Raw genomic sequence first — 21732 nt, 5'->3', positions numbered from 1 at the left:
TATTTAGTGATCAATAATGATCTCTAGTTCTTTTTTGGACACACATTCCTTCCTCCTCCACAAGTCTGAGAGGTAGAGTATCCTATGATCCTCTAATTTATTTATGTTCTCGTTTCTGCCTAAATCATGGACCCATTTTGATCTTTTGTGGGTTCATGCCTAGTTTCTGCCCTACTAATTTCCAGTTTTTCCAGCAGTTTTTGTTAAATAATGAATTCTTATGCCAAAAGTTGGGATCTTTGGGTTTGTCAAACATTAGATTGCTATTTTTATTCACTATCTTGCCCTGTGAACCTGTCCTACTCCACTGAACAACTAGTCTATTTCTTAAGCAATACCAAATGGTTTTGGTGACTGTTGCTTTTTAATATAGTTCTAGATCAGGTACAGCTAGAGAGCTAGACAACCTTCATTTTTTTTTTCATTACTTCCCTTGAAATTTTCGAACTTTTGTTGTTCCATATGAATTCTGTTGTTATTTTTTCTAGATCTTTAAAAAAGTTCCTTGGGAGTCAGATTGGTATAGTACTAAATAAATAGATGAGTTTAGGGTGTATTTTCATCTTCATTATATTCTCTCGGCCTATCCAAAAGCACTGAATATCTTTCTAATTAAATCTGTCTTTTTTGTGGCAAGTGTTTCCTAATTTTGCTCATATAATTCCTAACTTTACTTTGTTAGATATATTCCCAAATATTTTATACTATCGACAGTTATTTTGAATGGAGTTTCTCTTTGTATCTCTTGCTGTTGGATTGTGTTGGTAATGTATAAAAATGCTGAGGATTTCTGTGGATTTATTTTGTATCCTGCAATTTTGCTAAAGTTCTAAATTATTTCTAATAGCTTTTTAGCAGAGTCTTTGGGGTTCTCTAAGTATATGTATATATAAGTATATATATATATCTAAGTCTTCTGCAAAGAGTGATCGTTTGATTTCCTCGTTTCCTACTCTTAATTCCTTGAATCTCTTTCTCAGCTCTTTTTGCCGAGGCTAGTGTTTCTAGTACTATATTGAATAGTAATGGTGATAGTGGGAAACCTTGTTTCACTCCTTATCTTACAGGGAAAGGTTCCAAAAGATATTTACTGACGGTTATAAATATATGTTCCTTATGATTTTAAGGAATAGTCCATTTATTCCTATACTCTCAAGCGTTTTTTGTAGGAATGGATGTTGGGTTTTATCAAATGCTTTTTCTGCATCTATTGAGATGATCATGTTTTTTATTTATTTGATTATTAATGTGAACAATTATACTAATAGTTTTCCTAATATTAAAGCAACCCTGCATTCCTGGTATAAATCCTACTTGATCATAGTGTAATATCCTGGGAAGATTTCCTGAAGCCTTTTTGCTAATATCTTATTTAAATTTTAGCATCAATATTCATTAAGGAAATTGGTCTATGGTTTTCTTTCTCAGTTTTCAATCTACCTGGTTTTAGGAATCAGTACCATGTCTGGATCATAAAAGGAATTTGGTAGGACTCCTTCAATCCCTTTTTTTAAAAATAGTTTATATATCATTAGACTTAGTTTTTCTTTAAATGTTTGGTAGAATTCACATGTCAATCCATATTTTCCTGGGGATTTTTTCTTAGGGAGTTGGTTAATAGCTTGTTCTCTTACTTTTTATGAAATGGGACTATTTAGACTACTTACTTCTTCCTCTGTTAATCTGGGCAAGCTATATTTTTGAAGGTATTCTTCCATTTCTTTTAAGTTATCGAATTAATTGGCATAAAGTTGAGCAAAGTAGCTCCTAACTATTGTTCTAATTTCCTCTTCCTTAGTGGTGAGTTCTCCCTTTTCATTTTCAAGGCTAAGAATTTGCTTTTTCTCTTTCCTTTTTTTAAATCAGATTTACTAAGGGTTTGCCTATTTTATTGTTTTTTTCATAGAACCAACTCTTACTTTTAACTAATAGTTTTTTTTTTTTACTTTCAATTTTATTAATCTCACCTTTTATTTTTAGTATTTCAAGTTCGTGTTTGTCTCGGGGTTTTTAATTTGTTCCTTTTCTAGCAATTTTACTTGTAAGCCCAATTCATTGACCCTCTCTTTCTCTACTTTATGCAAGTAGGCCTCCAGGGATATAAAACTTCCCCTTATTACTGCTTTGGCTGTATCCCACACATTTTGGTATGATGTCTCATGATTGTCATTTTTTTGGGTGAAGTTATTAATTATGTCTTTGATTTGCTGTTTTACCTAGGCATTCTTTAGTATAAGATTATTTAGTTTCCAATTATTTTTTGGTCTATTTCCTCCTGGCTTTTTATTAAATGTAATTTTAATTGCATTGTGGTCTGAAAAGGATGAATTTACTATTTCTGTCTTAATGCATTTGATTTTAAGTTTTTCTGTCCTATGATGTGATCAATTTTTGTATAGGTTCCATGAACTGCTGAGAAGAAAATGTACTCCTTTCTGTCTCCATTTAGCTTTCGGCGAAGATCTATCATATCAAAATTTTCTAGTATTCTGTTTGCCTCTTTGAATTCTTATTTATTTTGTGGCTTGATTTACTTAATTCTGAGAGTGCAAGGTTGAGATCTCCAACTATTATAGTTTTGCTGTCGATTTCTTTTTGCAACTCTCTTAATTTCTCTTTTAAGAATTTAGATGCTGTCCCACTTGGTATGTGTATAGGTTTAATATTGATACTGCTTCATTATTTATGCTACCCTTTAGCAGGATATAATGCCCTTTCTTATCTCTGTTAATTAGGTCAATTTTTGTTTTTGCTCCATCTGAGATGAGCATGTCTACCCCTGCTTTTTTGGCTTCACCTGAAGCATAGTAGATTCTGCTCCACCCTTTTACTTTTATTTTGAATGTATCACGTGTTTTTAGGTGTGTTTTCTGCAAATAATATATAGTAGGATTCTGGCATTTAATCCAGTTTGCTAATTGCTTCCTCATTATGAGGAAATTTACACCATTCACATTTATGGTTAGAATGACTAATTCTCCATTGCTTGCCATCTTGTTGACCTCTGCTTATGCTTTTCTCCTTTCCTTCCCTCTTTCCTCCATTGGGAGGTTGGGAACATTATCAGTCACCTGTCTTCCCACTAATCAGACCCTTTACAGAAAAGATTATAGAGAACAAAAAGGAAAGGAAAAAGAGGGGAAAAAGGGAGAAAAGAGAAAGTCATATCTTTATCAGTCAACAGCAGATTTTCATCAACGATTTCCTTGGGTATAATTCCAGGACACCAGGCCATCAGTTTCCTTGAGAGTAGTGGGATGGAGTCCCTATGCCTATGAGAGAAAGCCTGCAGGTCAATTTAATGAGAAGACTATTGGACTGAGAGGTCCATGACCTGAATCTAAGTCATCATTTCATTTCTACTATTTTCCTTATTTAGAAAATGTAGTTGGATAAGGAGGAAGAAAGGGCTGCTTCTCTGTAGAGAAGTGAGAAAGGGGGGAATTCTCAGCCTCACGGGGAACAGACCCAAGCCCATCTTGGCTTGGACAGCCTAAAGAGCCTCTTGCATTGTGTCCTATGTATCAGAAGGTCTCAATTCCATGGAATGGGAAGGTTTCAAGAGTTAGAATTACTTAACCCCAATCATACTGCTCCTAAACAACATGGTGCTCATAAAGCTTCCATTAAATTTCAATCTCCCTTTCCCTTCCCAATAAGATACCTTCATATATACTTTAGGGCCAGCATTTTCAAAACCTAAAGATGATTTGTTTTGACTATTTGGGTGAATTATTTGGCCATTGTGGCTGAATATAGTGTGTGTGTGTGTGTGTGTGTGTGTGTGTGTGTGTGTGTGTGTAATCATGTGTGAGTACATATCTGTATATTCCATATAGAAACTCATACTATACCACAGTCTCTGAGGACCTTGTTGATAGTGAGATTATGAAAACTATAAATGCAAAAGTGTTTTCCTTGAGTTCGAACTTTATATTATTCATAGAAGGATTTGTCCTCCTTTTGTTGTATTTACGATTTTTGTTTCTGCCTCAAAAAGAGCAAGGATGACACCATATTAATTTTAAAAAAGCATTTTCTCTTTGGAAAGGAAGTAAGATAACCAACTATTGTAGAGACCATGCTTTCCTCTGGAATCTATCTTACATAAAACCCAAGGTTTATGGCCTAAATAATCAATGTTATGTTCATAATATATTTTTACTTTGAAAGACCAATTTTTTTTAAGGGTAAGGCCTATAATAAAACCAGAATGAGTAGATGTTGCCAAGTATGCTTAGATTTCACTTCTAGTTAGATTTTTTCTTCTCTGACCCAAATTAGAATTCTTCCACTTTTTTTTATAAGTTTTATTGTCATTTACATTTTTTATATCACAGATTCTAATAATAATAATAATAATAATAATAAAGTAATGAAATTACATTTATTTAATGTTTGAAAGTTTGCAGAAATATTTTATCTGATGCAGTAAGACAAGGTGGGAACTTTTGTCTCCATTTTATAGATGAGGAAACTAAGGATGGTAGCTTTGTTCACTGTCAGTTGTGGTTCACCCTTTATTTCTAAAGAGGACTAACAACATTCAGCCTCAAGGTCACAATAATTGACATTTATATGGCACTTTTGTTGTTTAGTTGTGACGACATTTGGGGTTTTCTTGACAAAGACACTGGCTACCACTGACCTCTGACCCTACATTTAGAGCTGTCCAACTCCATTTTACACAGCCAATGCAGAAGATCTGGTATTTGAATCCACAGCCCCCAGCTCCAAAGCCAGACCTTCCCAGTGTACCAGACTTACTCCATTCTATGTAGACAAGCCTAAAGCAAAGATCATCTTTCACCCAATGCTTGCTTGGTTCTGGAAGGCCCCTTGTGCCAGGAATGGAGACCCAAATCAGAAGAAGGTTTGGGTTAGGAGGTGGAACAGCCAGAGCCTCAGGACCCCACACTTGAAAATGGAGCAGCTATTCTTCTTTGGAGCAAGAGAGTGGTATTAGAAGGAGGGAGAAATTCTAACTGAAAGCAAAATAACTTTCTGTTCAAATTCTCCACAGTACAGTTGCTGTCCACAGTAGTAGAGAACAAAAACCAAGTGTACAGGTTCTGAGGGAGGATGAAAAGTGATGAGCACAGATTCTGAGGATCCAAGTTGGGTGAGAGGAGGAGGAGTGATGAGCACAGATTCTGAGGGTCCAGGTTGGGAAGGATGATGAGCAGTGATGAGCACAGATTCTGAGGGTCCAAGTTTAGAGTGATGATGAGGAGTGATGAGCACAGATTCTGAGGGTCCAAGTTCAGAGTGATGATGAGGAGTGATGAGCACACATTCTGAGATGGAGCATAAGGTAGCCACCATCTTGCTGCCCCAAGCCATGAACCTCAGAAAATCTTAAATTAGATTGCATTCCGTTCTTGAAACTTGGAAATGGGGTTTGTCTGCCCTGAAACCTGAGTCAATTAAAAGGAAATAACCCATGCCCTTTGTGTTTCTTTCACCATGGCTGAGGCAGGAGTGGACTTTCCCTCCCTAATTATATGTGGTGTTTCCCCACCCCCTCCTCTTCTTAGGTATTGTGCTTTCCAGGGGACTCCTGAGCCCACTTAACATTACAGAGCTGTTACTTGCAATGATCTACTTCATCCTGACATTGGCAACTGAGCCAGCTCCATCTGCTAAGAAGATAAGACTTAGTCATCTGCAAAGACCCTCTCTATTGACACCAGTAGAGATATGTTTCCTAAACTCTACCCTGTTACTAATTGTGGGAATAACTGAATCCTGCCTTAAGGCCTTGGATAATGGGGAGGGGGGTGGGGGAGAAGGAGAGAGATTGCTGTTGTGGAGTTTTGATCTATACTCTGGAGTTTATTGTACTGGTGGTGGGAAGGGGAGAGATGTTGTTGCTGAGTTTGATGTGGTTTAAAAAAAAAAAAAAGATTTTTTCTGTTTCCAGAAGTGTCAAGTTGTCATTTTTCAGCTCCCACATGATTAGTGATATTTCCCAGTTTCTTCTGTGCTATCTGGTGATTAGGTTTTCCAGTTCGTTAATCATAAAGAAATACTTGTTGGCAAACTTATTGGATAAATTACATTTTTCCCTTATTTGCAGCTAGCCCATACTGCTGATGGTTAAAGCTGGCTATCCTATCTGGGTTTGGGAATAAGAGAGGGAGGCAGATTTGTTCTTCTTTGAGATTGTGAAACAACTGTAACCAGGACCTTTGCCATCAGAGGCTGGGGACCGTCTGAAAGTCTGGGAGCAAAGAGCTACTGGGGGTTAACAAGCAGCAGGGCTGCTGTGTTCTAGCCAGAGAAGTCCCAGAGAAGCTAGGAACTGGCCCTGCTGAAGTCTTTTGGATCTTCCTGGAGGAGCAGAGCAGCCATTCCACACCTGGAGGGCAATTCAGAATGACAAGGGACTGGCTTAGAGATTTGCATCCAGGTGCTTCTCCTCAGCTCCAGGGGAAGGCTGAGCCAGAAAATAATTGGTGTCCCCACAGGCTTGTGCTAGAGCCCCCCATTCCCCCTTTGAAGTTTCTTCTGCCTGACTTGTGCTCATTATAATCTATATCACTGAAATGCAAAACCTAACCTTTCTTCAGAAGCTGGGAACCTAAATCCCCTGGATGAAGAAGGGGGATAGGAAGAGTGCTAGAAAAGCAAATGGGTGCTCTGGAGCCGGCAAGATTGGAGATGGGAAAACCCTGTCTGATTTGATTCAATAGATAGTGGCAAACCTCAGGTTAGCCACATAAGATGTTTGAACTGAATGATAAAGCTGGAAAAATCCCTCTTGTGAATTGATGTACAGGCCCTGGCAAAGAAATGATACCAAACTAACTCCCAAGCAGAATGCAGCCTTAATTGGCTGAAGGGCCCCAGAAGGCCCTGGACAAGCCAGACAAGCAGGCTTCCAGAGCTAGTGCTTAGTTTGGCCTTGGGAATCCTCCCAGGGGGTGGAAGAGAAAGAGGTTTGGATTGCTCTCTGACAGCACCTTCTCATCCTCCATCTTGGGCTTTCCACTTCTGGGCTTGGGCTTGGAGGGTCTCATCTACAGAAAACCACCTTCTTGAGGGCAAGAACTGTTGGAGTTTTCCGCAGTAGCTCTGCCATTTTTCCACTTTGAATCACTTCCAATTTACCAATATTTCTTAAGGAAACAAGCATTTATTAAACTCTTATGTACCAAGCACTGTACTAAGCACTTTACACATATTCTCTCCTTAAGAACACTGAGAGGTAGGTGCTATTATCCACACACTCAGTTAAAGAAACTGAGGCAACAGGTCAGTAAAATAGAGGCTAGATTGAAACAGATCTTGTCTTGTACAGACAACCCTGGCCTATTTAACAAGGGGATTCTAGATCTGCAGCGTTCAATGGGGTGTTTTCCAAATTCTATAATGATGAAAGTTACCTGATAAAGCTGTCTGGGGTCTTAACTGTGGCCCTAGCTCCTCTTGCTTTTCAGCCAAAACGTAGGTTCCATCCCAAGAGCAATATGTGGGCTTAGCTCCCTTTCCCACTGGCTGCTTCTACTCATGTCCCCAGTTTCTGGTCCCTGTGTCTTTTGTGACCATATCATTCATTTGGTAGCCCATCTCATCCATCTTCCTTGGACTACTCAATCAGCAAAGCACAACTAAAGAAGGAGCAAACATATATTACATACTTACTAGGGGTCATATATTACACTAGACCCTGGAGACATAAAGATAAAAACAAAATGGTCTTGCCCTCAATGTTTATATTCTATTGGGGAAAGTGATGTCTACAAAAAGAACTAGGAAGAAAATCTATGCATAACCAAGATAATTGGATAAATATTTTTACATACATTGGATTTATCATATATTTTCACATATTTAACATGTAATTACCTGTCACCCAGGCTAGGAGGTGGAAGGAAGGAGGGGAAAAGTTGGAAGAGCAGGTTTTGCAAGGGTCAGTGTTAAAAACTTACCCCTTCATGTGTTTTGTAAATAAAAAGCTTTCCTAAAACAATTTTTTAAAAGAAAAAACTCCACATACAGGCTGAACACTATCCTCATCTGATGAGCATTTGCTTTACTTACCTTCTCCATGGAGACCTCATTGTGTCATGGCCATTGTGACACGCCTGAGAACACTCAAAGTTTTCTGACTTAAAGGTGATGTTCTCTCCCCAATAACCCAGTTGGATCCTGACAGCAAAGGGCGAAGGAAGTGTGAATAGAAGGATGGATGAGTGGACAAATAGACTAATAGACTAGATACATAGATAACTGGTGATAGATAGATGGGATAGAAAGGATAAACAAATAAATGGAATGGATACACTTGATGCATAGTTAAATAGATAATGATGGGTAGATAAGTGAAAAGATAGATTTATAATAGAAAAGTTTATAGGTAGAAAATATATTTATAGGAAGAAAAGCAATTTATAGTTAGAAAAGAGATTTATATGAAAAAAAAGCAATACATAAGTAGAAAAGAGATATATAGGTTAAAAAACAAGTGATTTAGAAGAAGAAAAGAGATTTATAGGTAGAAAAGAGATTTATAGGTAGAAAAGAATGAATAGCTGCATTAAATTATACATAGATAATGAATGAGTCAATGGATGGTTAGGTAAATCAGTAAATAAATAACTGATTAGAGAGATCCATTCAGGCCCTCATCAGCATGATACCAAGGGCTGCTGTCAAAGATTGAGACTGCCTTCAGGTCAGTATTAAACTATTATATTTTATTCTTCAAGATGATAGAAGCTAAAACGGTTGCTTTCTATCTGGCTTGGGAAATTGTTGACTTCTCTTTCCTCCCCTCTTCCCCTACCTCCCCCCAAAATTTTAATTTGTGGATGGTTATTCCAGTAGATCAATTGGACACATATCTTTCACTTATGCTGTAACATTTTACCTTTTGAGGCATCCTATAAGCCACTGCTGAAGCAGAGGAGATACTGGACCAGTTGTGACCAGATGCTGGCGATATTCAATGCATCTTCGGGCCTTGGGATCTACTTAAAATGGGATTTAACATGTTCATGAAGGGAAAGCATCTACATAGAGATAATCTACCTGCAGCTTCCCTCCTGCAGTCAGTGTTAATAGGAGATCAAGGTAGGACTAGGTTGCTGACTAGCCCTAGATATACTAGAAGTACAAATAATCTTGGAAATAGAGAGCCTACACTTAAAAGCAAACAAACAAACAAAAGCAAATTCTTTTTGTTCAGAAACTATTTTCTTTTTCCTCATCCTATGCCTGGTTCCCAGAAAAAAAGATGACTTGCTCATATTAGAGGTTTCTTAAATGCTTGTTGAATTCAATTACATATAGATGAAGACTTTTTCTAAAATTATTGGCAGCTGGCTGGTTCAGTGGATAACACTGCTGGACCTCCCTTGAATCAGCAAGTGCTTTCAAACACCAGCTGTAGGACTCTGGGCAAGTCACTTAATCTGTGTTTGCCTCAATTTCCTCGTCTGTAAAATGGGAATGATACAATCATGTGTGCTCCACAGAGAATAATCCTCTGAGAACTATTTGTTTTCAAGTAGAGTCACTGCATCGTGGATTTTGAGCTGGCAGGAATATTTCATGGTTTCTACTTCCATAATTTACAGAGAAAATCACTGAGACTCAAGGAGGTTTAGTATAGTTAATATATTGTTCAGGCGCATACAATTTGTAAATGGCAGAGACAAGATTCAAACAGATCCTGTTAATACTATCATGTTAGCTCTAAGTGTTCATTATATATGTGTGTATGTGTGTGCATATATGTGTGTGTATATTTCCATACTCCAATCTTCTAACCTATAGCTAAATATATTAACTCTTAAAAAAAAAAAAAAAAAAAAGAAGTGGTGGGATGGGGTAGGGAAAAGACACTGTAATAAAGTAACATTAAACAAGTGGTATTATGCTCTGCTCTTTATTCCTTACCTTCATGACTTTTTATTATCACTTTAAACTCCCTGAGCCTCAGTTTCCTCACATGTTAAATGAGAGACTTGAGCTCCATGACCACTAGGAAACTACATTTCCAGTTCTAAAATTGTGATTCCACAGCTGAAAATCTAGGAACATTGCTTCCTAATGTAAGATCTGTATTTGATCATTAATGAGTCATTTATTTTCTCTTGGATTTTATATAGTTCATTTGTAGCAACATTAACCTGGCATTCTTGTCTGAGGGCTGACCCTGTCCTTGTTGTGGTGACTATTACAGGTGAGCCGCCGTCCTCCCGGTGACCATCCACTCCAGATCCTCTTTGTGGTTGGTGGGGTGACAATATCAGAAGCCAAAATGTTGAAAGATCTCGTTTCTTCCCTGAAGCCTGGAACACACGTACTGAACCCGAAATAACAGGACATGTGTCTCCCTGGCCCAAGGATGGGAGAGTCTGGCTGTTCCCACAAGACTTGTTCTGAGCCTTAGGGGTAGCATAAGAGGAGATGATCTATAGAACTTGGGAGATGGTGAAGCACTGTGTAAATGTTAGATACTACTCTTACTACTATTATTATTATTCATACTCTTACCCCTATTATTATTACTACTACTTCTACTATTACTCCTCTTCCTACTCCTATTAGTATTATTCCTACGATTACTACTATTACTCTTTCACCAACTACTACAATTACTCCCACTCTTATTACTGTTATTATTCCTTCTAGATCTCTTCCTCCTGCTACTAGTGCTATCATTGCTCCTCTTCCTATCAATACTCCTTTTGCTACCACTATTATTTCTACTACCACTTTTACTATTACTATTACTACTACAACTCCTACTCCTACTCCTACTCCTCCTACTAGTGTAACTCCCATTCCTATTATTATTACTATTGCTATTACTACTACTTCTACTAGTATTATTCCTATTGCTATTATTATTAGTACTACTACCATTACTATTACTTTTATCATTTCTATTCTTCCTACTACTTATATCACTACTATTATTCCTCATCCTATTACTGTTACTACTCAGATTACTCCTACTTCTTTTACTCTTCCAACTCCTACTACTACCACTACTCCTTTCTCACTACTATTACTACTAGTACTACTAGTACTACTACTACTACTACTACTACTACTACTACTACTACTACTACTACTACTACTACTTCTATTACTACTACTACTACTACTACTACTACTACTACTACTACTACTATTGCTAATCTTACTTCTAGTAGTCTTATTACTCCTATTAGGAGTACTGTTAAGTTTTCCTAGTGCCATGACCAATTTCTTGCCCTTCTAGGAGCAGACAACTTAACCATTACAACACCAGAAAAGGTGAAAGTGAGATGGTACAGCTGATAGAGGGCAGGGGCTTTAAGGCAGGAAGACTTAGAGTCTAATTTACCTTCCAAAACTTAATATATGTTTGAAATAAAATAAGTCATTTTACATCTGCCCCCAGTTTTCTGAATAGTGAAACATTGTTTACAATAATCCCTATTGTCTAAGTTGTTGTGAGAGTCAAATGATATAATAATTTTAAAATAGTACAAATGCCAGCAAGTTATTATTTTTTATTGATTTTTAATTATAGCATTTTTTTGACAGTACATATGCATAGGTAATTTTTCTTTACAACATTATCCCTTCTACTCCTTTCTTTTCTGAATTATTCCCCCACTTCCCTCCATGCCCTCCAATACAGGGCAGGCATTCCCATACATATTAAATATCTTATAGTAAATGCTTGGTACAATATATATGTGCAGAACCGAATTTCATTGTTGTTGTTGTTGCAAAGAAAGAATTGTATTCAGAAGGTAAAAATAATCTGTGAAGGAAAACAAAAAACAAACAAATAAAAAAATGCTCACAGTTTACATATCCCAGTGTTCAGGTTCTGGGTGTAGCTGATTCTGTCCATCATTGCTGAATTGGAATTGGATTAGCTCTTCTCCATATTGAAGATACACACTTCCATTAGAATACTTCCTCATATAGTATCATTGTTGAAGTGTATAAAGATCTCCTAGTTCTGCTCGTTTGAATCTACATCAGTTGATGTAAGTCTCTCCAAGCCTCTCTGTTTTTCTCCTGTTGGTCATTTCTTTTTTTTTTTTTTTTTTTTTTTTTTTTTTTTTTTTTTTTATTTATTTTTTATTTTTTTTTTTTATTTTATTTTATAATTATAACATTTTTTGACAGTACATATGCATGGGTAATTTTTTACAACATTATCCCTTGCACTTACTTCTATTCAGATTTTTTCCCTTCCTCCCCCAAACCCCTCCCCCAGATGGCAAGCAGTCTTATATATGTTAAATATATTACAGTATAATTTAGATACAATATATGTGTGTAGAACCGAATTTTTTGTTGCACAGGAAGAATTGGATTCAGAAGGTAAAAATAACAGTTTACATTCATTTCCCATTGTTCCTTTTCTGGATGTAGCTGGTTCTTTCCATCATTAATCAATTGGAATTGGATTAGCTCTTCTCTATGTTGAAGAAATCCACTTCCATCAGCATACATCCTCATACAGTATCATTGTTGAAGTGTATAATGATCTTCTGGTTCTGCTTGTTTCACTCAGCATCAGTTGATGTAAGTCTCTCCAAGCCTCTCTATATTTCTCCTGTTGGTCATTTCTTATAGAACAATAATATTCCATAACATTCATATACCATAGTTTACCCAACCATTCTCCAATTGATGGACATCCATTCATCTTCCAGCTTCTAGCCACTATGAAAAGGGGCTGCCACAAACATTTTGGCACATACAGGACCCTTTCCCTTCTCTAGTAGTTCCTTGGGGTATAAGCCCAGTAGTAGTATGGCTGGGTCAAAGGGTATGCACATTTTGATAACTTTTTGGGCATAATTCCAGATTGCTCTCCAGAATGGTTGGATTCTTTCACAACTCCACCAACAATGCATCAGTGTCCCAGTTTTCCCACAGCCCCTCCAACATTCATCGTTATTTGTTCCTGTCATCTTAGCCAATCTGACAGGTGTGTAATGATACCTCAGAGTTGTCTTAATTTGCATTTCTCTGATCAATAGTGATTTGGAACACTCTTTCATATGAGTGGAAATAGTTTTAATTTCATCATCTGAAAATTGTCTGTTCATATCCTTTGACCATTTATCAATTGGAGAATGGCTTGATTTCTTATAGATTAAAGTCAATTCTCTGTATATTTTGGAGATGAGGCCTTTATCAGAACCTTTAACTGTAAAAATTTTTTCCCAATTTGTTACTTCCCTTCTAATCTTGTTTGCATTAGTTTTGTTTGTGCAGAAACTTTTTAATTTGGTGTAATCAAAATGTTCTATTTTGTGATCAATAATGGTCTCTAGTTCTCCCTTGGACACAAACTCCTTCCTCCTCCACAAGTCTGAGAGGTAAACCATCCCATGTTCCTCCAATTTATTTATGATTTCGTTCTTTATGCCTAAATCTTGGACCCATTTTGATCTAATCTTAGTATGTGGTGTTAAATGTGGGTCCATCGCCTAGTTTCTGCCATACTAATTTCCAGTTTTCCCAGCAGTTTTTGTCAAATAATGAATTCTTATCCCAAAATTTGGGATCTTTGGGTTTGTCAAAGATTAGATTGCTATTTTTATTCACTATCTTGTCCTGTGAATCTAACCTATGCCACTGATCAACTAGTCTATTTCTTAGCCAATACCAAATGGTTTTGGTGACTGTTGCTTTATAATATAGCTTTAAATCAGGTACACTTAGACCACCTTCCTCTGACTTTTTTTTCATTAGTTCCCTTGCAATTCTCGACCTTTTATTCTTCCATATGAATTTTGTTGTTATTTTTTCTAGGTCATTAAAATAGTTTCTTGGGAGTCTGATTGGTATAGCACTAAATAAATAGATTAGTTTGGGGAGTATTGTCATCTTTATTATATTCGCTCGGCCTATCCAGGAACATTGAATGTCTTTCCAATTATTTAAATCTGACTTTATTTTTGTGGCAAGTGTTTTGTAATTTTGCTCATATAATTCCTGACTCTCCTTTGGTAGATATATTCCCAAATATTTGATACTATCGACTGTTATTTTGAATGGAATTTCTCTTTGTATCTCTTGCTGTTGGATTGTGTTGGTAATGTATAAAAATCCTGAGGATTTATGTGGATTTATTTTGTATCCTGCGACTTTGCTAAAATTCTGAATTATTTCTAATAGCTTTTTAGCAGAGTCTTTGGGGTTCTCTAAGTATACCATCATGTCATCTGCGAAAAGTGACAATTTGATTTCTTCATTTCCTACTCTAATTCCTTGGATCTCTTTCTCGGCTCTTATTGCCAAGGCTAGAGTTTCTAGTACTATATTGAATAGTAATGGTGATAGTGGGCAACCTTGTTTCACTCCTGATCTAACAGGGAAAGGTTCTAGTTTATCACCATTACATATGATGTTTACTGAAGGTTTTAAATATATGCTCCTTATTATTTTAAGGAATAGTCCATTTATTCCTATACTCTCAAGCGTTTTTAGTAGGAATGGATGTTGGATTTTATCAAATGCCTTTTCTGCATCTATTGAGATGATCATATGGTTTTTATTAATTTGATTATTAATATGGTCAATTATACTAATAGTTTTCCTAATATTAAACCAGCCCTGCATTCCTGGTATAAATCCCACTTGGTCATAGTGTATTATTCTGGGGATGATTTTCTGAAGTCTATTTGCTAATATCTTATTTAAGATTTTAGCATCAATATTCATTAAGGAAATTGGTCTATAGTTTTCTTTCTCAGTTTTCGATCTACCTGGTTTAAGTATCAGTACCATGTCTGTGTCATAGAAGGAATTTGGTAGGACTCCTTCAATCCCTATTTTTTCAAATAGTTTACATAGCATTGGAGTTAGTTGTTCTTTAAATGTTTGGTAGAATTCACCTGTAAATCCATCTGGTCCTGGGGACTTTTTCTTAGGAAGTTGGTTAATAGCTTGGTCTATTTCTTTTTCTGAGATGGGACTATTTAGACTACTTACTTCTTCCTCTGTTAATCTGGGCAAGCTATATTTTTGAAGGTATTCTTCCATTTCATTTAAGTTATCAAATTTATCGGCATAAAGTTGAGCAAAGTAGCTCCTAACTATTGTTCTAATTTCCTCTTCATTAGTGGTGAGTTCACCCTTTTCATTTTCAAGACTATCAATTTGCTTTTTCTCTTTCCTTTTTTTAATCAGGTTTACTAAGGGTTTGTCTATTTTGTTGGTTTTTTCATAAAACCAACTCTTAGTTTTATTAATTAATTCAATAGTTTTTTTACTTTCAATTTTATTAATCTCACCTTTTATTTTTTGAATTTCGAGTTTTGTGTTTGTCTGGGGGTTTTTAATTTGTTCCTTTTCTAGCAATTTTAGTTGTAAACCCAATTCGTTGGCCCTCTCTTTCTCTATTTTATGCAAGTAGGCCTGTAGAGATATAAAACTTCCCCTAATTACTGCTTTGGCTGTATCCCACACATTTTGGTATGATGTCTCATTATTGTCATTTTCTTGGGTGAAGTTATTAATTATGTCTATGATTTGCTGTTTTACCCAATCATTCTTTAGTATAAGATTATTTAGTTTCCAATTATTTTTTGGTCTATTTTCCCCTGGCTTTTTATTAAATGTTATTTTGATTGCATTATGGTCTGAAAAGGATGCATTTACTATTTCTGCCTTACTGCATTTGATTTTGAGGTTTTTATGCCCTAGTATATGATCAATTTTTGTATAGGTTCCATGAACTGCTGAGAAGAAAGTATATTCCTTTCTGTCTCCATTTAGCTTTCGCCAAAGATCTATCATATCAAACTTTTCTAGTATTCTATTTACCTCTTTGACTTCTTTCTTATTTATTTTGTGGTTTGATTTATCTAATTCTGATAGTGCAAGGTTGAGATCTCCCGCTATTATAGTTTTGCTATCTATTTCCTCTTGCAGCTCTCTTAATTTCTCTTTTAAGAATTTAGATGCTGCACCACTTGGTGCATACATGTTTAATATTGATACGGCTTCACTATTGATGCTTCCCTTTAGCAGGATATAATGCCCTTCCTTATCTCTTTTAATTAGATCAATTTTTGTTTTTGCTTGATCTGAGATGAGGATGGCTACTCCTGCTTTTTTGGTTTTGCCTGAAGCATAATAGATTCTGCTCCACCCTTTTACTTTTAGTTTGAATGTCTCATCCTGTTTCAGGTGTGTTTCCTGTAAACAACATATAGTAGGATTCTGACTTTTAATCCAGTCTGCTAACTGCTTCCTCTTTATGAGGCAGTTTGCCCCATTCACATTTATGGTTAGAAGGACTAATTCTATATTGCTTGCCATCCTATTAACCCCTGCTTATGCTTTTCCCCTTTCCTTCCCTTTTACCCTCCTATCCAGTATTAAACTGGTAAACACCACTTGCTTTTCACAGCCCTCCCTTTTTAGGATCCCTCCCCCACCTTAAAGATCCTCCCCTTATTTTATCCCTTTTCCTCGAAATTACTGTATTCCCTTCCCCTTAGCTTACTCCTTCCCTTTCACTTTTCAATGAAGTGGAAGAAGTTTCACCATAAATCGAATATGTCTATTGATACACGCTATGTTCATCTCCCTCCTTTCTTTCTCTCAGATATAATAGGTTATCTTTGCCTCTTCATGAGATGTAGTACCACCACTTTATACTTTTTTATGATATAATCTCCTTTCCACCTCTAGTTTCTAAGACAAATTGTACATATGTTCTTTACATATTTTTTTGACAGAAGTATAGTTCTCAAGATTTCTTTTTACCTTTTTTAGAAGTCTCTTGAGTTCTGTATTTGAAGATCAAACCTTTTATGTAGGTCTGGTTTTTTCATCAAAAATAGATGGAATTCATTTATTTCGTTAAATGTCCATCTTCTTCCCTGGAAAATGATGCTCATTCTTGCTGGGTAAGTCACTCTTGGCTGCATACCAAGTTCCTTAGCCTTTCGGAATATCATGTTCCAGGCCCTGCGTTCTTTTAATGTGGACGCTGCTAGATCCTGTGTTATCCTTATTGTGGATCCTCCATATCTGAATTGTTTTTTTCTAGCAGCTTCCAATATCTTTTCCTTTGTCTGATGGTTCTTGAACTTGGCCACTATATTTCTTGGCGTTTTGATTTTAGGGTCCCTTTCAGTAGGTGATCGATGAATTTTCTCAATGTCTATTTTACCCTCTGTTTCCAAAACGTCTGGGCAGTTCTCTTTGATAATTTCCTCGAAAATGGTGTCCAAGCTCTTTTTTTCCTCCCATTTTTCAGGGAGTCCGATTATTCTCAAATTGTCTCTCCTGGATCTGTTTTCCAGGTCTGTTGTCTTTCTGGTAAGGTACTTGACAGTCTTTTCAATTGTCTCATTTCTCTGGTTTTGCTTGACTCCCTCTTGGTTTCTCCTTGAGTCATTCATTTCTACTTGTTCCAGTCTAATTTTCAATGATGTATTTTCTTCACTCACTTTTTTTATATCTCTTTGTAATTGTCCAATTGAGTTTTTATCTTCTATGGAATTTTTTTCCATTGTATTTTTTAGAGAGCTGATTTCTTTTTCCAGCTCTCTAATCCTGTTTTCCTTGGAGTTGTTTACCTTTTCCAGCTCACTAATCTTGTTTCTCAATGATTTGATTTCTTTATCCATTCTGTCTTTGAATGCATGGGATGACTTCTCCAGGCTCTCTTGCCAAGCTTCCCTTTCCTTTTCCCATTTCTCTTCCAGCTCTCTTATGAGAGCCTTTTTGATTTCCTCTATGAGGTTCTTTTGTATTGAGGAGCAGCTTATATCCCTCCCAGGGGATACATCTGGGGACATTCTGTTCCTAGTCTCTTCAGCATTTGAAGTCTGCTCCCTCTCCACACAGAAGCTGTCAATGGTTAGAGTCCTTTTGAATTTTTTGTTCATTTTGTCAGAGTAGGAATCAAAGAAAACAAACTGACAAGAGAAACAATTGGTCTGTTTTGCGGGGGATAGGGCTGGATGGTATTAATGGGCTTCCTCTACAGACTGGGGGTAGGGCAGCAGAGAGCCACTAACAGAACAGCAATGACTGTACTGAGTCTGTGCTCTGAGGCTCCGAGAACGCACCGAGTCAGTCCAGGTGGGGGTTGGGGGTGGCCGGGCTCTGATAGATGCTGGCTTTCTGGGGTTTTAATCTTCACCTCCAGTGTTTACACCCTCTCCACCGCTCCTGGCTTGCTGCCAAGACGGAGCATCCACACTGGGGCAAAAGCCCTTTCACAAAAACGACAGAGATCACACCCCTCCCCCTCCGGTCTGAGCTATGTGAGCTGCCTGTCTTGCTCTGGCTGTCTGCCCTCAGTCTGCGCCCAGTCTGATTGACCCTCCCCCGAACAAACACAGACCTTTTCTGGCGACTTTCAAGGATGTCTTCTCTTGGTGATAATTTGTGGATTTCTTTCTGGGTCAAGCATTAAGTCAGAGGCTTGTCATGAAGTAAGTTCTGAGAGAAAACGAGGAGCTCAAGCAGCTGTCTGCCTCCACGCCGCCATCTTGGCCGGAAGTCTGTTGGTCATTTCTTAGAGAACAATAATATTCCATAACATTCTTATACCATAATTTACCCAACCATTCTCCAATTGATGGACATCCGTTCATTTTCCAGTTTCTAGCCACTACAAAAAGTTCTGCATGAACATTTTGGCACATACAGGTCCTTTTCCCTTCTTTAGTATTTCCTTGGGATATAAGCCCAGTAGTAGCACTGCTGGGTCAACGGATTTGCAGATTTTGATAACTTTTGGGGCATAATTCCAGAGTGCTCTCCAGAATGGTTGGATTCTTTCACAACTCCACCAACAATGCATCATTTTCCCAATTTTCTCACAGCCTCTCCAACATTCATCTTTATTTTTTCATGTCATCTTAACGAATGTGACAGGTGTGTAGTGGCATCTCACACTTGTGATTTGGAACTTGTGAGTGCAAATAGTTTTGATTTCATCATCTGAAAATTGTCTGTTCATATCCTTTGACCACTTTTCAATTTGAGAATGGCTTGATTACTTATAAATTAGCGTCAATTCTCTCTATATCTTGGAGATGGGGCCTTTATCAGAACCTTTAACTGTAAAAATGTTTTCCCAATTTGTTACTTTTCTTCTAATCTTGTTTGCATCAGTTTCCCCCCCGCCTTGGGGAAACTTTTTAATTTGATGTAATCTAAATTTTCTATTTTGTGATCAATTATGATCTCTTGGTTTCCTTTGGTCACATAATCCTTCCTCCTCCACAAGTCTGAGAGGTAAACTATCCTATGTTCCTCTAATTTATTTATGATCTCGTTCTTTATGCCTAAATCATGGACACATTTTGATCTTATCTTAGTATATGGTGTTAAGTGTGGGTCCATGCCTAGTTTCTGCCTTACTAATTTCCAGTTTTTCCAGTAGTTTTTGTCAAATAATGAATTCTTATGCCAAAAGTTGGGATTTTTGGGTTTGTCAAACACTAGATTGCTATTTTGATTCACTATCTTGCCCTGTGAAAGTATCCTAATCCACTGAACAACTAGTCTATTTCTTAAGCAATACCAAATGGTTTTAGTGACTGTTGCTTTATAATATAGTTCTAGATAGGTACAGCTAGACAGCTAGACCACCTTCATTTTTTTTTCATTCCTTCCCTTGAAATTCTCGAACTTTTGTTGTTCCATATGAATTCTGTTGTTATTTTTTTTCTAGGTCTTTAAAAAAAGTTCCTTGGGAGTCAGATTGGTATAGCACTAAATAAATAGATTAGTTTAGGGAGTATTTTCATCATCATTATATTCTCTTGGCCTATCCAAAAGCACTGAATGTCTTTCTAATTATTTAAATCTGACTTCCTATTTGTGGCAAGTGTTTCGTAATTTTGCTCATATAATTCCTAACTTTCATTTGTTAGATATATTCCCAAATATTTTATACTATCAACAGTTATTTTGAATGGAGTTTCTCTTTGTATCTCTTGCTGTTGGATTGTATTGGTAATGTATAAAAATGCTGAGGATTTATGTGGATCTCTTTTATATCCTGCAATTTTGCTAAAGTTCTGAATTATTTCTAATAGCTTTTTAGCAGAATCTTTGGGGTTCTCTAAGTATACCATTATGTCACCTGCAAAGAGTGATAGTTTGATTTCCTCATTTCCTACTGTAATTCCTTGAATCTCTTTCTCAGCACTTTTTGCCAAGGCTAGCATTTCTAGTACTATATTGAATAATAATGGTGATAGTGGGAAACCTTGTTTCACTCCTTATCTTACAGGGAAAGGTTCCATAAGATATTTACTGACGGTTTTAAATATATGTTCCTTATGATTTTAAGGAATAGTCCATTTATTCCTATACTCTCAAGTGTTTTTTGTAGGAATGGATGTTGGATTTTATCAAATGCTTTTTCTGCATCTATTGAGATGATCATATGTTTTTATTAATTTGATTATTAATATGGACAATTATACTAATAGTTTTCCTAATATTAAACCAACCCAGCAATCCTGGTATAAATCCTGCTTGATCATAATGTATTATCCTGGGGATGATTATCTGAAGTATTTTTGCTAATATCTTATTTAAGATTTTAGCATCAATATTCAAGAAGGAAATCGGTCTTTAGTTTTCTTTCTCAGCTTACAATCTACTTGGTTTTAGGTAACAGTACCATGTCTGGGCCATAAAAGGAATTTGGTAGGCCTCCTTCAATTCCTTTTTTTTTCCAAATTTTTTTATATAGTATTAGAGTTAGTTGTTCTTTAAATGTTTGGTAGAATTCACATGTCAATCCATCTCTTCCTCAGGATTTTTTCTTAGGATTTTGGTCAATAAGTTGTTCTATTTCTTTTTCTGAAATGGGACTATTTAGACTTCTTACTTCTTCCACTGTTAATCTGCACAAGCTATATTTCCTCCACAAGTCTGAGAGGTAAACAATCCTATGTTCCTGTAATTCATTTATGATCTCATTCTTTATTCCTAAATCATGGACCCATTTTGATCTTTTCTCAGTATTTGGTGTTAAGTGTGGGTCCATGCCTAGTTTCTGCCATACTAATTTCCAGTTTTCCCAGCAGTTTCTGTCAAATTATGAATTCTTATTCCAAAATTTGCGATCTTTGGGTTTGTCAAAAACTAGATAGCTATTTTTATTCAATATCTTGCCCTGTGAAGCTAACCTATTCCACTGATCAACTTGTCTATTTCTTAGCCAACACCCAATGGTTTTGGTCACTGCTGCTTTATAATATGGTTTAGATCAGGTACAGCTAGGCTACCTTCATTTGATTTTTTTTTTTCATTACTTCCCTTGCAATTCTCGATTTTTTGTTCTTTCCTATGAATGTTGTTGTTATTTCTTCTAGGTCATTAAAATAGTTTCTGATTGGTGTAGCACTAAATAAATAGATTAATTCAGAGAGTATTGTCATCTTGATAATATTCGCTCTGCTTATCCAAGAGCACTGAATGTCTTTCCAATTATGTAAATCTGACTTTATTTTTGTGGCAAGTGTTTTGTAATTTTTCTCATATAATTCCTGACTATTCTTTGGTAGATGGATTCCCAAATACTTTATACTCTCAACATTTGTTTGGAATGGAAGTTCTCTTTGTATCTCTTGCTGATGGATTGTGTTGGTAATGTATAAAAATGCTGCAGATTTAGGTGGATTTATTTTGTATCTTGAAACTTTGCTAAAGTTCTGAATTTATTCTAATAGATTTTTAGCAGAGTCTTTGGGGTTCTCTAAGTATACCATC

At 36.3% G+C, this 21732-nt stretch overlaps 2 long non-coding RNA genes across 2 annotated transcripts in view; one reads left to right on the top strand and one right to left on the bottom strand.

Annotated features, from left to right (window-relative positions):
• Positions 1 to 21732, bottom strand: part of LOC141560892 (uncharacterized) — a 121133-nt gene that overhangs the window by 23208 nt on the left and 76193 nt on the right. The window lies entirely within an intron of this gene.
• Positions 8233 to 10519, top strand: LOC141560898 (uncharacterized). Its single transcript, XR_012487880.1, has 3 exons — positions 8233 to 8680; positions 8884 to 9078; positions 10193 to 10519. It is a non-coding gene; the product is annotated as an uncharacterized LOC141560898 (long non-coding RNA).

The sequence above is a fragment of the Sminthopsis crassicaudata genome, chromosome 3, assembly GCF_048593235.1.
Source record: "Sminthopsis crassicaudata isolate SCR6 chromosome 3, ASM4859323v1, whole genome shotgun sequence".
Lineage (NCBI taxonomy): Eukaryota > Metazoa > Chordata > Mammalia > Dasyuromorphia > Dasyuridae > Sminthopsis > Sminthopsis crassicaudata.
Note: the sequence above shows the minus strand (reverse complement) of the source record. Positions and strands in the feature narration are given on the sequence as shown.